Raw genomic sequence first — 18,159 nt, 5'->3', positions numbered from 1 at the left:
CCACCATCACCACCATCATCACCACCACCACCATTACCACCATTATCTCCACTGCCATCATCACCACCATCAACATCACCACCATCAACATCACCATCACCACCACCATCAACATCACCACCACCATCATCACCATCAACATCAACACTATCATCACTACCATCACTATCATCACTACCACCACCATCACCACCATCATCACCACCACCAACATCACCACCACCATCATCACCATCAACATCAACACTATCATCACTACCACCACCACCATCATCATCACCACCACCATCATCATCACCACCACCATCATCATCACCACCACCATCAACATCACCACCACCATCAACATCACCACCACCATCAACATCACCACCACCATCAACATCACCACCACCATCAACATCACCACCACCATCAACATCACCACCACCATCAACATCACCACCACCATCAACATCACCACCACCATCAACATCACCACCACCATCAACATCACCACCACCATCAACATCACCACCACCATCAACATCAACACTATCATCACTACCATCACCATCATCACCATCACCACCATCAACATCACCACCACCATAACCACCACCATCATCATTACCACCACCACCATCACCATCATCCCCATCACCACCATCACTACTGTTATCTCCACTGCCATCATCATCATCACCATTATCACATCATCACCACCACCACATCACCACCATCTTTATCACCCTCATCACCATAACTACCACCATCAATTACACAGTGACCCTAAGCAAGCCACTCAAACTGTAGATTCTCTGTGTACATCTCTCTATTTACCTCTGTTTTATTCACTATTAAACATCTACTTGACCTTACAAAGAATTTTAATAGTCCTTCCCTATAGTGTGCTTAGCAGAGTCCCGGAGGACTTACTGGCATTAGGTTCTCAGTGTCGACACTAGGTGAGAGGCACTACACTGTAAACTTATATTAAAACGCTCTGTAGCCTCTACCTTGGAAACATCCCTGTTCCAAAGTAAGTTTTTACTATCAGGGTCTGGGTCTCTCAGACCAGCTCTTTTGGAAGACCTCACCACGCAAATGCATCCAAGAAAGAACTGGAGAGAAGCCAGCAGCAGAAAGGCGACTTCCTCAGCCCAGAGGTCGAAAAGTTTAGTCTTGTGAGCAAAGTTTCCCCCAAGAATCTGGGCAGCCCTTTGATTTTTCTGGACTCTGTTTTTGACCTGTTGCCTCACAGCAGAACATGTTTCTGAGATGCATTCGAGACGTTCCATTAAGTTATTCAACATCCAAATATTAGGGCAGCGTCTTTGAACCCCTCCGACAAACCACAACTTGGGAACGGACATCAGTAGACTCAACACTCAGTAGACTCAAAACACTGGTGGGGAGAGACGGGGTGGGGGTGGGCAAGGGCTCTTTGATTCTCTGTGTTTCTTTTTCTGTGCTCTAATGGGGTTTAAGGTACAGGCTAGCAACATGGACACTCACGTGCTAGTCTTTTGAAGAGAGCCTCTGTCACATTTTCTCAGAAGTCTCCAGCCAAGAGCAATAGTGGAGATTTGTTAGTGGTTTAAATAACCAAGCATTTCAATGGAGAAATATTCAAACAAGAAAAAAGAGAAACAGAGGAGAAACGATTCTCTCTCTCTCTCTCTCTCTCTCTTTTTATTTAGAGAGTTTTTTTATAGAGCACATATGCGCTTGCCAGAGAGACAGAGAAAGACAGAGATATGGAAGGGGAGAAATCACCCTCCAGGGGGGATGACCACACCACAATCCCTTCTCCTCCATTCTCCGCTCCGGATTTTGGGCACATGTACAAATGCGCTGGTGTGAATTTTAAATTGGCGGGTCTAGGACTTGAACTACAGTCAACTATGTGAGAGTTTAGCAACATAATCATTATGCCATCTGCTGGTCCCACCTCTCAGGTTTTTGGGCATGCATGCATACATGCCTGGTGTGAGCTTCAAGCTGCCGGGTCCGGGACTCAAACCATGGTCAACCACTTGAGAGTCCAGTGCCTCAACCACTGCACTACCTACTGGCTCCAAGAAACATCTCTTAAGAAAGAAGGAGTGTGGGACCAGCAGATGGTGAAATGGTTATGTCACTGAGCCCCCATATAGTCGATGGCTGTTCAAATCCTGGACCCGGTGACTTAAAGCTCACACCAGGTGTATGTGCATGCATGCTAAAAATCCCAGGAGGAAAAAGGATTGTTACCTGGCCATTCCCCTGAGGGTTATTTTTCGCTTTCCATCTCTCTGTCTCTCTAGGGGGACACACATGCCCTACAGCACAAATCTCTCAGAAAAGAAGAAGAAAGAAAGGGGGGGAAGCAGATGGCATAATGATTACATTGCTGGATTCCCATATGGCCAACCATGGTTCGAGTCCTGGACCTGGTGACTTGAAACTCACACCGGCCATGTGTGCATGTGTGCCCAAGACCCCAGGAGGAAAACGGAGAAGGGATTGTGGTGTAGCCATCTCCCCGGGGAATGGGGGTGATTTTTCACTTTCCTTCTCACTGCCTCTCTCTCTCTCTCTCTCTCTCTCACACACACACACACACACACACACACACACACATGAGTGCATAAACCACAAGCAAAAACCTACTTAAAAAAGAAGAAGAAGAAAAAGGAAAGTGGGAACAGCAGGTAACAGTGGGGTTAAGCACTGCACTCCCATATAGTTGACCACAGTTTGAGTCCCAGACCCGGCGGCTTGAAACTCACACCAAGTGCCTGTACATTCATGCCCAAGATCCTGAGAGGAAAACAGAGGAGAAGGGATTGTGGTGTGGTCATCCCTCCTGGGCAGGATTTCTCTCTATCTCTATCTCTCTGTCTCTGTCTCTCTGGTGAAAACACACATCCTACAGCAAAATTCTCTAACAGAAAAAGAAAGAAAAGAAAAGAAAAAAGAAGAGAAGAGAAGAGACAAGACAAGACAGGGGCATGAACAAAATTAAAGTATAGCGTCCGCACCATCTCATTCTCCCCAAATCCAGATGATTTTCCTCATAGACCTGCCCCAGCAGGGATGACCCCCTAACCTCTGGGCCACATTTTGAATCCCTCCAAACTGGTGGTAGTTTTTGCCAAGATGGATGTCGAGTCCAAAAGAGAACCAGAGTCATTTGTCTTTGCCGAAGAATTTTCTTCTGCTTCCATGGCGGAAAGTTATGAAGATAGGTGCCTTCTCGTGGGAATGCGCCCCTTCCAAAGTTATCAGGCTCCTGTGGTTTGCTGATAACCGAGAGAGACTCAACCTCAGAGGTGCAGAAACTCATTGCGAGGATAAATGAGGAGCCCATTCAAAAGAAGACACATAGCTTTGCAGCCAGCAGGCCAGGAGAGATTTAATCAACGCGTTGCTATTTCTTTTCGTTAATAAAAAGGGCTCTTAAAAGCTTGGGCACCTCGGTTTCCCAAATCTTGGCTCAAACGCATTTGTGTGCGTACCTCCTCTTTAAGCCGAAAGTCTAGGGAAACGGTGGAATTCCAGGCACCTTTTCAATGAGAAATAAAAACTAGAGGGAAATTTCAAGCCAGTGACTGATTTCTAACTCTCCCCTCCGCTCCCTGAGGAAACAAATTCTCTTTGAAGCCAGAATCTGGATCTGAAGTCTGGTCAATAAGAAAACCTAGATGCTCAGAGACAGCCCGTGTTGTTCTGAGTAGGGTCAAGTCGAAGTAGCTCTCAGGTGAAGCCGGCTGTGCATTTTGTTGAAAGCCACAGAACCAAGGCCTTAGAAAATGGTGATTAGCAAGCCTGGAATTAGGACTTGGAAAGTATTTCATCTCTCTCATTTTATTTTACTTGTTTGTTTATTTATTTATTGAGTTGTTTTTGTTATAGGGTGCATCCGCTCACCATAGAGAGACAGAGAGACAGAAAGTGAGAAATCACCCCCCCCTTCTCCGGGGAGGGAGATGGCCACACCACAATCCCTTCTCCTCTATTCTCCTCTTGGGATTTTGGGCACGCACGCACACACTCCTGGCGTGAGTTTCAAGCTATTAGGTCTGGGATTTGAACCACAGTCAACCACATGGGAGTCCAGCACCTTAACCACTCACTATACCACCTGCTGGCCCCTTTTATTTATTTATTTATTTATTTTTTAACCAGAGGGTGCATACATTCTGGAGAGAGAGAGGGAGGAAAAACGAGAAGCCCCTGTCATGGGGAATGGCCACGTCAAATCCCATTGCCTTCATTTTTGCCCCCTTTCAGGATGTGGGGTACGCGTGCACACACACACAGTATATTTACCAAGCTGGTAGGTCCGGGACTGGAACCACGCACTCAGCCATGCGGGATCCAGCCACCCTAGCCACCAGGCTACCAGCGGGCCCAGTTTCTCGAATTCCTGACACCATCCCCACCCCTCAGCTCCTATTGGCCTGGGAATTTGGAGTTGCATTAGGGAGGCCAAGAACTCACTGGGGTAATTGTTCATAATTACACAAGACTTGAGTTATAGGCGGTGGTATTTGGCTACCTATTACACCGTCTATGGTATTTGGCTACCTATTACACCGTATATGTTAATACTGGTTTGCCGGAAAAGTCATGGCGTCTTTTTTTCTATGCAAAAATGCATCGTGACTTTTCCGACAACTCAATCCATTTCCTTAAACGTAAGGAAAGTAAATACCAAGAATACCTTCTTGACAGTCATGGGGAGAAGACAGAGGAAATGAATGAGCGCTAGGTCACTCAGCAACAAACATGGTTCTTAGAAAAAGGAAAAAATAACATCAACAACATGGGCCAGCCTGGCAGCATGGCCATTAAGGCGGCTGGATCCCACATGGCCGACTGCACAGTTCGAGTCTCAGGCCCGGTGGCTTGAAAAACACACTGTGTGTGTGTGTGTGTACCCCAAATCCCTGGAAAATGGAGAAGGGATTGCAGCCTGGCCATCCTCCCTTGAGGATGATTTTTTAACTTTCCCTCTCTCTGTCTCTGTCTCTCTCCAGCAAGGACAAGCATCCTATGAAAAATAAGACAAAACAAAAAAACAAGCCACAGGTGATTTGGGGCAAAATCTATCCCCCCAGCCCCATCCCCACCCTTACACCTATTGTTTTCTCTCAAGGTTAAAACTACAAACTTCTTCCGGGACCAGCAGATGGCATAATGGTTACGTCGCTGGACTCCCAAGTAGTGGTCCGTGGTTTGAGTTCTGGGCTCAGAGACTAAAAACTCAGGCTGACCACGTGTGAGTGTGCCCAAATTCCCTGGAGGAGAAAGAACTGCAGCGTGGCCATCCCCCCTGGGGGGTGATTTCTTTCTTTCTGTCTCTCTAAAAAAAAAAAAAAAGCTCTAAACTTTTCCATGAAACATTACAATTCTCAGAATGTGGCCAATAGAAGACTTACCCTCGACCAGGGCCCTGGTCTGTGCCTTAGAGGAGTCCCACGCAGTTGGGATAGCTCAGAGCCTATGTCCCTTTAGGGCTCTGGGATGCAAAATCCAAAGGAACCACCCACCCCACTCAGGGAGCGCCCGTATGGCTGGAACTGCGTGTTGCTAGTGCCCTCTAGTGGCCAAAGCTTGATGGTCTTTAAACTGGGAGGGAGGTTTTTCACGGTGAGCTGGGTGTTGGGCATTTGAAAAGCAACTTTGCCTGGTGGTGGTTGCCTTCATGATGGCTTTCAGCTGCATGTTGGCAAGGCCTCCCCAGCACTGTTTGCAATCCTCTTGTAGAAACAGGTGAGTATGAACCCAACGACAGTGTTCAAAATGGCAAGCTGTTATTTTTCTGAGGGAATCTTCCAACCTCCAAAGGAGACCTCCTGGCTTGCCGGATTCCTTCTTGACTGTCTGTCCCCCACAGTGCCGTCTTCACCTGGACAAATACCTCTTGTTGTCCAAGGGTATGTGGCAAACTCATTTTTCTTTTCCTGCTAATTGTGAGCCTTGCCAAGGTGCTAAAACTGAGCGTGTCTTTTGACCTGGAAATAATTTCTACTTCTGGGAATTTTTTTCCAAACTCCATACCATGGATGTGAGCAAGATGAGGTGACAAGCTATCTCTTAAAGAAGACTTCATCGTAAAAATAAATAAATAAACCACCAATGGTACAGAATAGGACAGGTCGCCGGAGCAGCCATGATGCATTTTTGCATTAAAAAAAAAAAAAACATAAAAAAAAATGTCATGAATTTCCTGATGATCTAATAGTTCAACCAACTGATAGAGTAGGAAGTTGTCATTAAAAATGACATGTTAGGGGACCAGCACATGGCATCATGGTTACATGGTTGGATTCCCACGTAGTCGACCACAGTTCGAGTCCCAGACCCGGTGACTTAAAACTCACACAGGGCGTGTGTGCATGCGTGCCCAAAATTCCAAGAGGAGAATGGAGGAGCAGGGATTGCGGTGTGGCCATCCCTCCTGTGGGGGTGATTTCCCACTTTCTGTCTCTCTGTCTCTCTCTGTGTCTCTGCAAGTGCATGTACCCTATAGCAAAACAAACAAACAAACAAACCTCTCTCTCTAAAAAAAAAATGACAGTTGAAAGAGTCAGATCACAAATGGCCCACCACGGTTTGAGGAACATGGTGGGTGCCTGGGTGTGTATACCCAGAATTCCAGCTGGGTGGAGAGGCTGAGAAGAGGCTGGAGTGTGACCACGCCCCACTGGGTAACATTCTCTCTCTTCCTCTCTGTCTCTCTCTGGAGAGTACACATGCCCTCTGGCAACTAAAACCTTTCTTGATTCTGTGCAGGTTAGAGATTACCGATCTATTACACTAATGCGTATTTCCGTGTTGCCATAAGGACTCATGAACTGCTATATCTTTTCTTGTTGTGTTTTAAATGCCAGAGGGTGCATGGAGAGAGACAGAGAGGGAAAGTGAGAAAGCACCCCCTGCGTGGGACATGGTCACGCTGTAATCCCTTCTTCTTCGCTGTGCCCCTTTCAGGATCTTGGGCATGCACGTACAAACCTCAAGTGCTTTTCAAACCCCTGGGTCCGGGATTCAAACTGTGAAATTGACCATGTGGGATCCAGCCCACTTTAACCAGCACACCATGGGCCGGTCCCCTTATCATTATCATCATTAGTATGTATTCTTAAAGAGAACCCGCAAGTTCAGTTTTACTCGGAGCCAAGAAAAAAGAAACTTTCTATCATCTTGGAAGAAACTCAGCCGTAAGGACCAGCAGATGGTGTAATGGTTACGTCACTGGACTCCCATGTAGTCGACCGTGGTTCAAGTCCCAGACCTGGCTGCCTCAAACTCCTGGCAGGTGCGTGTGCGTGCGTGCCCAAAATCCCAAGAGGAGAATGGAGGAGAAGGGATTGAGACACGGCCATTCCCTCCTGGGAGTGATTTCTCACTTTCTGTCTCTCTGTCCCTCTCTGTCTCTCCATTGAGTGCACATGCCCTATAGCAAAAACCTCTCAGACCACACGTGCAGTGAGGACGATATTCTGCTACTACAGTTGATCTGCTGCTGCATTTGCCGACTGTCTGTCTGTCTGATAGTAGCAGTCACAAACACAGCAGAGTGTCTCAGCGCCAGGCGTAACATCTCAGCCCTATTCCCACCACTGCTTCTCTCTGCCTACCTGGGCTTCCTTCTCTTCAGTAAAGTCACTTTTTTTTTTAAAGAGAGATTTAAAAATTTTGTGCTATAGGGTGCATGTACTTCTCTGGAGAGACAGAGAAAGGCAGAGAGGCAGAAAGTGAGAAATCACTTCCCCACCCACGGAGGATGGCCATGCCACAATCCCTTCTCCTCTATTCTCTTCTTGGGATCTTAGGCATGCATGCACACACGCCTGGCGTGAGTTTAAGTCACCAGGTCCAGGACTCAAACCACATTCGACCACATGGGAGTCCAACGACACAACCACTATGCCATCTGCTGGTCCCCAGTAAAGTCGCTTTTGATACAGAAAGTCTTGCGAATCTCCTCAGAGTTTTCTCCGTGATCCTATTGGCAGTCGTCTTGCCTAGAACATCAGACAAACCTTGGATGTCTAAGTAGTTTGCCGCCAGGATATATTCAAAAGTGTTCCTTGGTCAACTTTCAGAAATTCCTGGTCCCAAACAGGAATATCATCTGTTCGCTTTTCTTTGATCTCATCCTTTTCTTTAGAGGTTTTTGCTACAGAGCGTGTGCACTCGCCAGACAGACAGAAAGAGACAGAGAGACAGAAAGCGAGAAATCACTCCCCAGGGGGGATGGCCACGCCACAATCCCTTCTCCTCTATTCTCCTCTCAGGATCTTGGGCATGCATGCACATGCACCCGGTGTGTGTTTTAAGCCACCGGGTCCGGGACTTGAACCACGGTCAACTACATGGGAGCCCAGTGACACAGGCATTATGCTAACTCCTGGTCCCTGATCTCATCCTCTTCAGGAGGAGGAGGGTCATCTTGTGGTGGGTATACCACAGAATGACTTTTTTTTCTTTTTGGAGCGGTTTTTGCTATAGGGCACATGTGCTCACCAGAAAGACAGAGAGAGACAGAGAGACAGAAAGCTAGAAATTGCCCCCCAGGGAGGATGGCCACACCGCAATCCCTTCTCCTCCATTCTCCTCTTGGGATCTTGGGCACGTGCACACACACGCGCCTGGAGTGAGTTTAAGCTGCTGGGTCCGGGACTCAAACTGTGGTCGACTACACAGGAATCCGGCGACAAAGCCATTATGCAAACTGCTGGTCCCAGGAATGGCCTTTCTTAATATTGCTGCATAAGCATTTGGTAGAGGAACTGGGGCATGGTCTTCTTCATGGGCCATCCCCAGATCTTCCAACATGGTCCTGATAGTCACAGATGGCTTGTCAACTTCCACATCAGCTTTAAATCTCTCTCCATCAGAGCTCTGCAGCTGCTTGGTCTCAGGGAGACAGCCTGCTGGAGGTTGAGGAGAGTGGAGTGGTGTCAGCGAACAAGAAAGGAGGAGGACAAGGCCATTCCGTTTTTATTATTATTTCAGGTTTTTGCTACAGGGCAAGTGTGCTCACTGGAGAGATACAGAGAGAGAGGAAAAGAAAGAAATCACTCCCCAAGGGGAATGGCCACTCCACGATCCCTTCTCCTCCATCCCAATCCTCTTGGGATTTGGGGCACGTGTGTGCCCCAAATGTGCCCAGTGTGTTTTTCTAGCATCCGGGTCCAGACCAAACCTCATGGTTGGTCATGTAATATCCAGTTGCCTTCACCACCACACCACCTACTGGTTCAGTCCAGTAAATGATTTTATTTAGAATCATTTTTATTTAACTTACTTTCCTTCTTTCTTTCTTTCCTTCCTTCTCTCTCTCTCTCTCTTTCTTCCTTTCTTTATAGTGAGAGAGAGAGAGAGCAAGCCGCCAGGTCCAGGACTCATACTGTGGTCGGCCATATGGAAGTCCAGCACCTTTAACCACCAAGCCACCTGCAGGTCCTCAGTCCCGTTATGCGCTCACCAGAAAGACAGAGAGAGACAGAGAGACAGAAAGCGAGAAATCACCCCCCAGAGGGGATGGCCACACCACAATCCCTTCTCCTCCATTCTCCTCTCAGGATCTTGGGCACGCACGCACACGCGTCCAGCATGAGTTTAAGCCACCAGGTCCGGGACTCGAACCACGGTCAACTACATGGGAGTCCAGCGACATAGCCATTACGCTAACTGCTGATCCCCCCAGTCCCGTTATTTTTTAAACTCCTAGATTATTTAGAGAAAAGCAACTTGGTATTTGCACAAGATAGTTTACAACTGTCTCCTTATTTCCGTATCAGAAGCAAAGAAATGATTAGTCACCTCTGAGTTACATTTAATAAGGACCTAGAAATATTTGTATCTGTCACCCAGAGACGACAGTGACAAATAGCCTAGTCTCAGACCTCAAGGTGTCCTTGACATGCTTGGTGATAAGTTTGAGATTTATGAAAAAAAGGAGAAAGAGAGAAAGCATACACTTTTAGACAAGTGACTACAATATAAGCATCCTGTACTATTATAATACTATATATTTTAGTGCTGTTTGTAATGAAATCAAGTATCAAGATGCATGATTTATAGCCAGGAACCTTTTTTGTTTGTTTGCAATAGGGCGCGTGCGCTCGCCAGACAGAGAGACATAGAGAGACAGAAAGTGAGAAATCACCCCCCCCAGGGGGGATGGCCACACCACAATCCCTTCTCCTCCATTCTCCTCTCGGGATCTTGAGCACACACGCACACGCGCCCTGCATGAGTTTTAAGCCACTGGGTCCGGGACGCGAACCGCGGTCGACTATGTGGGAATCCAGCGACATAGCCATTACGCTAACTGCTGGTTCCCCTCCACCTTTGAGTTTCTTGCCGCTTTCCATGTGGTACTTCACGTCATAAAGGACAGGAAATAACCATCAGAGGGTCTCTAAGAAGTCAAGTCTTCTTCGGGCAAGTGAGAGTTTTGGTCAGGATTTTGCTTCAATAACCGAAGTCATAACCACTATGAAATGAAGGGCCACTCCTGAAATCCTAAGTTCTGTCAGGTATTGGGCCTCGACACCTTGCTCCTCTCATGTTTTCTTTCTATATATCTGTTTTTCCTTTTTTTTTTTTTTAGATTGCCATAGAGTACATGCATTCACCAGAGAGAGACAGAAAGAGAGAAATCACTTTTGACAGCATGCATGGATACTTTTGCATGTTAATATACAGAGAAACAAATCATCATTTTTCTTTAGAGAGGGATTTTTGCTATAGGGTATATGTGTTCACCAGAGACAGAAAGTGAGAAATCACCCCCAAGGTTGGATGACCACACTGCAATCCCTTCTTTTCCATTCTCTTCTTGGGGTTTTGGCACATATGCACACGTACCTAGCATGAGTTTCTTTTCTTTTTTTTTATTTTTAAGAATTATTTATTGGGCACATGTGCTCGCCAGGGAGAGAAAAAGTAAAAAAAACAAGCTACCAGGTCCAGGACTCGAACTGAGGTTAGCCATGTGGGAGTCCAGTGCCTTAAACACTATGCCACCTGCTGGCCCCTATCATTTTTGATGAATGTTACCAAATGTTTTGCTGTCACGAAAGGACCTTTAATGCAACAACATGAATGAATTTTTTTTTAATTACTTTATTTAACTTTATTATTATTTTCCACTTTGATGAGAGAGAGACAGAGAAAGAGAGAAAAGGAAAGAGAGACAACAAGCCACCAGGTCCAGGACTTGAACAGCGCTCAGCCACGTGGGAGGCCAGTGTCTTTAACCACCATGCCACCTGCCGGTCCTACAAGAAGAATGACTCTTAAGCACACCATGCTTAATAAACGAGGCCATGGGTCAGTGTGTGGCGTGGTGGTTAAGGTACTGGATCTCACACAGCCCACTCTGCTGGTTTAGTCCTGGACCCAGCGGTTGAGAAACATGCCAGGCACACATGCATATGTACCCAAAATCTCAAGAGGAGAAGAGAAGAGAAGGGACTGCGGTGTGGCCATCACCCTCAGGGGAAGTGATTTCTCACCTTCTGTCTCTGTCTCTTTCTGACAAGTGCACGTACCCTATAGCACAAAATCTCAAGAAAAATAAATAAATAAAAGTGAGACTGGATATCAAGTTCTATTCTGTCCAATCAAACTACAGACTAATAGAGAGGGAAGAACTGTCCTACCGTACACAGGAGGATATAGAAGACTTTGGAGGATTCTAGTTGTGGCGTAGCTTAGTGACCGGTTGAACATGATTCCAATACCCACAGCTCTTCAGAAAATATTGGTCTCTACCAACACGGAGTGTCCACCTTAGTAAGAGATGTAGACACGAAGTCAAGGCTCCCATAAATGTGCATAAAATTTCCACGGTGGTAAATGATCAAGAGCAGTAGGTTTCAAGCATGGTGACTGTCCCCCAGAGGGCGCCTGGCAATGTATGAGACATGTGTGGTTGTCATGGCTGAGGAGGAGGGAAATGGGGCTGAGCTGTAGTGGACACAGGCCGGGGTGCTGCTGAACATTCTGTAATACATGGGATGGTCTAGCCCCAGGAGAGAGTAGCTGCAGTTACCCAGAGCCAACAGCCAGCAAGAAACAGAATCTCCCCAGCAGCCAATGGACTGAACTGGGAAGTGATCTTTTTTGCCTTTTGGAGCCTTCAAATGAGACTGTCCCTGGCTAGCACTTCAACTGTCTCCAGGAAAAGAACTGAAGAAGAGATCTCAGTTAGGCCACGTCCAGACACCTGGCCTGTGAAAACAGGGAGGTGACAGATGCGCATTGTTCTAAGCTGCTGTCTTTCGGAGTCGTTATAGACAGCCATAGGTCACTGACACAGACGGCACATTGCACGGCAAACATGGCGGATTTGAGGGGATTTTGATACCCCTTTCATATTCCAGGGAGATTTGAAATCTCCTTCTACCTCTCAGGGAAGATGGAGAGAAAGCAATCTCCTCTCCTTAAGATAATTTTACTACACAAATAAAACTACTCTTATCCTATTTTTCTCCCCCTTTGCCTTAAATACCTTTCTTTATGTACATCATTTTTTTTTAGAGAGATTTTTGCTAGAGGGCGCATGCACTCATTGGAAAGATGGAGAGAGAAAGTGAGAAATCATCCCCTCGAGGGGATGACGTTGCCGCCAATCCCTTCTCCTCTGTTCTCCTCTCAGGGTTCTAGGCACTCACGCACACGGCCCCAGTGTGAGTTTCAAGCCTTCAGGTCTGGGACTCGAACCACAGTTGGCCATGTGGGAGTATAACACCCTAACCACTACACCACCTGCTTGCTTCTGCACATCAGTTTTTTTTCAATTCTGATGGTATTTTTATTCTGATGATGCCCTCAGGTTAGTCTGTTGTTTATTCATTTATTTCTTCCATGAGCAAGAGAGTTACAGTTGGGGGGATCCCCAACTCAGGCCATGATCCACCTCCAGCTTCCACCACCCTAGGTCACAGATACGCAAAAGCTTAGTATGAGTTCAGGGAGGGCTCCAGATGCAAATCCAGAACCTTCCATGTGGGTCAGCCTAGCAGAACATTGCACTACCACCGTGCAACCATCTGGCCCCCACATTTGAGTTATTAACTCCCCTATTATTTTCTTTTTTAAAAAAAGAATTTTACTTAACTCTATGTATTTTATTTTAATTTGACCAGCGAGGGACAGAGCGAAAGAGAGAGAGAAAGAGGGAAAGTAAGAAAGCAAGCCATCAGATCTGGGACTTAAACCATGGTCAGCCATGTGGGAATCCAGCACCCTTAACCACTATGCCACCTGCTGGCCCCAACTCCTTTATTATTTTCACCCTTTAATCATTCAGTGTTTGGCTTAATCCCAGCCCTTACTCTTCAAATGGTCCCTTGGTCAAAAGGGAGTCCAGACATGACATGGAATGTCTGAAACCATGAGTGGATATACAGACATGTGAATGGAAATGACGTCTGAAGTTGCACTCGGGATCCTTTCAGGCAACCTGCAGGAAGGACCCTGGAATGTGAGCACATGCAGGCAGTTGAGTTTCCTCCTTCATGTTCTTGAAACTCTGAAGTAGTTTTTCTTAATCAGTGGTGTACATCGGAATCACCCAGGAGTGAATCCAAGTGACAAGTGGGTCCCACCCAAATTCTCTATGATGAAGGCCCTACCAATGCCCCATCTTAGTTTGGGTTTCCTGGAAAACAGGTGTCGAAACAATGGCGTAGTAGAAACAGAAGGAATCTGGCAGGTCATGTCAGGAAGCAAAACCAGGAATAGGAGAGTGAGCCAGAGAAGGGGGAAAAGTCAAAATGAAGCGGGTTTAAAATGACTTACCCTGGTGGACTCTGGCGACTTCATCTTGATGGGGACCTTTGGCGGAATTGTGGAGATTTCTTTGTCTTCTTGGCAGACACAGAGCATGGGGTGTATCTACCTACTCCTGGCCTCCGTAAGTTGAGGATGTCCCTCATGGTGTCAACTTCCCTTCAGCTCCTGGCTTCTTGGAAAGAGTAGAACAGAAAACAAAATGTTTAATGTTAGACCCAAGGGCAAAGCACTTTTTCCACAGCTAGACCAAAAGCAAGTAGACCAGGGTTTCAGTGTTTTGTTTTGTTTTGTTTTGTTTCCCTAAAAACTAACAGCCTCTCAATCCTTTATCTTCTTCCCTTGCCTTCCAGAAAGGCTACTTCACTGTGTAAGGAGGTTTTCTTTTTTTCGATTATAGTTATACTGTATGCTTTCTTTTTTTAATTTATTCTTTTTAAAGAATTATTTTATTTATTTATTGTTATTATTATGTTTTACTTTTACCAGAAAGAGACAGAGAGAGAAAGTGGAAAAGTTAGAAAGGAAGCCACCAGGTCTGGGACTCAAACCATGGCGGGCCATGTGGGAGTCCAGCACCTTAACCACCATGCCACCTGCTGGTCCCTTAATCAATGTTTAAATGACTATTTTTACATTTTTACAATTTACACTTAATCACTGTACATCTTTACAGAGCACAACATGGTTTTTCTCAGCATGAATGTGGAGTGTGTCCGTTAAGTCAAAAGATTTACCATATACATTATTATCAATGGATAACTTTTCATTTTTGTGTCTGTTAAGTGTTTTTTCCCAATCCCTTCTCTCCCACTCCCAATTGCTTTTTTTAAACTAGTATGTTAAGAGAGATGTATGAATGTTATCTTTGTTTTAAGAATATGCACCTTAGGGACCAGCAGTTGGCAATAATGGCTATGTGGCTGGACTCCATGTAGTCAATTGTGGTTCGAGTCCTGACTCAGTGGCTTAAACTCACACTGGGTGCATGTGTGTGCGTGCCCAAGATCCCAAGAGGAGAATGGAGGAGAAGGGATTGCGGTGTGGCCATTCCCCTTTGGGGGTGACTTCTCGTTTTCTGTCTCTTTGTCTCTTTCTGTCTTTCTGGCAAGCACACACGCACTCTATAGCAAAAACCTCTCCCCCCAAAAAAATTATATATGTGTATATATACATATACATATATGTATATATACACACACATATATATATATATATATACAGTCACACACACACACACCCCTTAGTTCCCACTGTGTTAACTCATGTTCAAGAGAATTTTGGTGAGTATTCACACATACTGTGATTTGCTGTAGAATTGTCATAAAGCTATATGACATTTTAGAAACAAATCAACTTAAACTTTATAACCAGCATAGTCCACCATAGTTAAAGAATTCAGTTTCAGAGAACTGGACTTGGCCAGCTGTTTAACTTTCTCATCTACAAAGTAGTAAGATCAAGGGCCAGCAGAGTAATGGCTATGTCGCTGGACTCCCACATAGTTGACCATGGTTCAAGTCTTGGACTGGGTGGCTTAAAATTCATGCAGGGCACATGTGCCTGCATGCCCAAAATCTCAAAGGAAGAGAAGGGATTGAGTCGTGGCCATCTTCCCTGGGGGTGGTGATTTTTTACTTTCTGTCTCTCTGTCTCTCTCTGCCAAGCGCACACACCCTGTAGTAAAAATATCTCTAAAAAACAAATATAGTAAAATCAGCTCACCATTTCCTGAACAGTTACTCTCACGCAACAAAGAGCTTCCATTAGAAAACGTTCTTTATTTTTTCTTCTTAGTTTGCTATATATAGAGTGTGTGCACTTGTCAGAGAGAGAAAAAAAAGAGGGAAAGTGAAAAGGAACCCCATCCCCAAGAGGGATGGCCATGCCACAATCCCTTCTCTATTCTCTTTTGGGGATTTTGAGCAAGTGCGCACACACACATGCCTGGTGTGTTTTTCAAGCCACAGAGTCCAGGACTCAAACCACTCAGTCCTCCATGTGGTTTCCAGCCACCTTAACCACCATGCCACTGGCTGGCCCCCTAAAAGACATTTTTCAAAGATATGCTTGAGGCCAGCAGGTGGTATAGTGGTTGAGCACTGAACTCCCACATGACCAACCACAGTTCAAGACCTAGACCTGGTAACTTAAAAATCATGCAGGGTACATGTGCATGCATGTCCAAAATCCCAGGAGGAGAACAGAGGAGAAGGGATTGCGGCATAGTCATCCTCACTGTTAGGTGATTTCTCACTTTCCATATCACTGTTTCTCTCTCTCTCCGGTGAGCGCATGGGCCCTATGGCAGAAAGTTAAAAAGAAAAAAAACAAAAAAAGATATAATACACTTAAAGTATAATACTTAAAATTGAAGCAAGCATCTCTAAGCTCTTGGCTACTGGTCATTGCTTTCACATTTATCTCTAGAACATTCAGAGGAAGGAAAAGGAAGGTGTGAGAGATAAAAGAAGTTAGTCCAGACACAGAACTAGAACTTGCTGAGGAAGTGGGGTGCTGTCTGAGAAGCATTAAAGGGGAACATTTTGAGCAGAAACCTTACCTTGAAGAAAATTCTCTGTCTTTTCCCTCTCCCGCCTTGTTCCATTTAATCCATAACTCATGTTCCAACAAGCAGTTATGATGTTTCTGAAGCAGACCAGCTGAAGGTTTAGCAGAGCTGCGGCCATTTTGAAATTAACAAAGGCCTCTAATGAGCCTAGTCTGACCAGGTGCTGAGTCATGGCGAGATCTGCTTGAGAAATGGTCAGATGAGAAACCAGAACTGGGTATTTGGAACAATCAGGATCATTACTCAGGGGAAAGCGATTGACGCTGATTGAGGGCAATGAGGAATCATTTGCATCTGATACAATGTTATCACTTGGCTCTAAAATACCAGTTTTTCTAGACAGTTCCATGGTGTTTGTAGACTGTCTTAACCAGTTACAAAAAGAAACCCCCCTTCTCCAAATTCTGTCTCTCATTTCATTGACCATGAGAAGGCATAGTCAGCTTAGTTGGCCAGGAACAGACTTGAGAAATGCGTAAGAATGAGGTGTTATGAAGTGCATCTTAATTATCTCAACCTCTGGGACGTCATTCCTTTTGTTCTCTGAGAATCCTAAAGCCAATGTTTGCACAATCGAATGCTGAGCCCCCATTCAGGGGGACTTTGGAGAGCTTAACGAATGTGCAAGACAGTAACGTAAGAAGAACCAAGGCCCATCAAATCTTAATGGATTTTCTTTTCATTATTTATCATTTCCTCCGCAGTTCTCTTGAGTAATTAACAGGAAGCTCTGGCATTTGTCTAGGAGGAGAAAATGTCTTTCTGTTTCTCCATCCAAAAGAAACAGCAGGCTTTCTCTTGCAAGGAAGGCAAGAAGGGAAAATGCCTTTCTGGCTGTTAAAAAGCTACCTCTTCTTTGAGGAATGATGTATGAAGAATTAAGAGAAAAGGAATTTGGACAATGGAAAGAAAAAAACGAGAACTAGATAAGTTAACCGTACAGAAATAGCCAAAAATGTACTCCCTGGTAAATCCAAAACATGTGAATTTCTCAAATTCTCCCCCCCAGGAGTAAATTCATTCTCTCCTCTCCCCAGAGATCAGATAAAATGATGTCTCTGAAGATCAGAGAACTCGTTTCACTATTAAATCTCCCCCCCCCAGGAGTAAATTCATTCTCTCTCTCCTCTCCCCAGAGATCAGATAAAATGATGTCTCTGAAGATCAGAGAACTCGTTTCACTATTAAATGAAGACAGCTATATGAATTTCACTATCTAGATTATATTTAGTTCACAATCAAGGCCTTAAAATTGAACGATGTTTTTGTTTGTTTTTTAATTTTGCTTTAGAGCATATATGCTCACTGGAGACAAACAGAAGAGACAGAGAGAGAAAGAGAGAGAGAGAGGGGGAAAGTGAGGAATCACCCCAGGGAGGGATGGTCACACTCCAATCCCTTTTGTTCCATTCTTCTCCTGGGACTTTGGGCACACGTGCACACAAACCCAGCATGTTTCTCAAGCCACCGAGTCCAGAACTCGAACCACGTAGTGGGCCATGTGAGATCCAGCTGCCTTAACCTCCATGCCACCTGCTGACCTAGCAATCAATTTATTACATTGACTTGTCAAACTACTCTTTTGAAGTCGAGCAAACCTTTCTTTGAGATAAAATTCCTCAAAGGAGACCAATATGTGAAACAGTTCAAATAAGAGCAGCTAGAATACCACTTAGAAAAAAAGAATATTCAAGGGCCAGCAAGTGGCATGGTGGTTGGGGTACTGGATTCCTATGTGGCCAACCAACTGTGTTGGTTCAAGTCCCGAATCAGGTGGTTTGCTTTCTCACTTCTGGTCAAAT

At 45.3% G+C, this 18,159-nt stretch overlaps 1 pseudogene; it reads right to left on the bottom strand.

Annotated features, from left to right (window-relative positions):
• Positions 1 to 11,721, bottom strand: part of LOC102493395 (S-phase kinase-associated protein 1-like) — a 22,682-nt pseudogene extending 10,961 nt beyond the window's left edge.
• Between the last annotated feature and the right edge of the window lie 6,438 nt (positions 11,722 to 18,159).

This window comes from Tupaia chinensis, unplaced genomic scaffold (genome assembly GCF_000334495.1).
Source record: "Tupaia chinensis unplaced genomic scaffold, TupChi_1.0 Scaffold000323_1, whole genome shotgun sequence".
NCBI lineage: Eukaryota > Metazoa > Chordata > Mammalia > Scandentia > Tupaiidae > Tupaia > Tupaia belangeri.
This window is presented reverse-complemented; position numbering and strand designations above follow the sequence as displayed.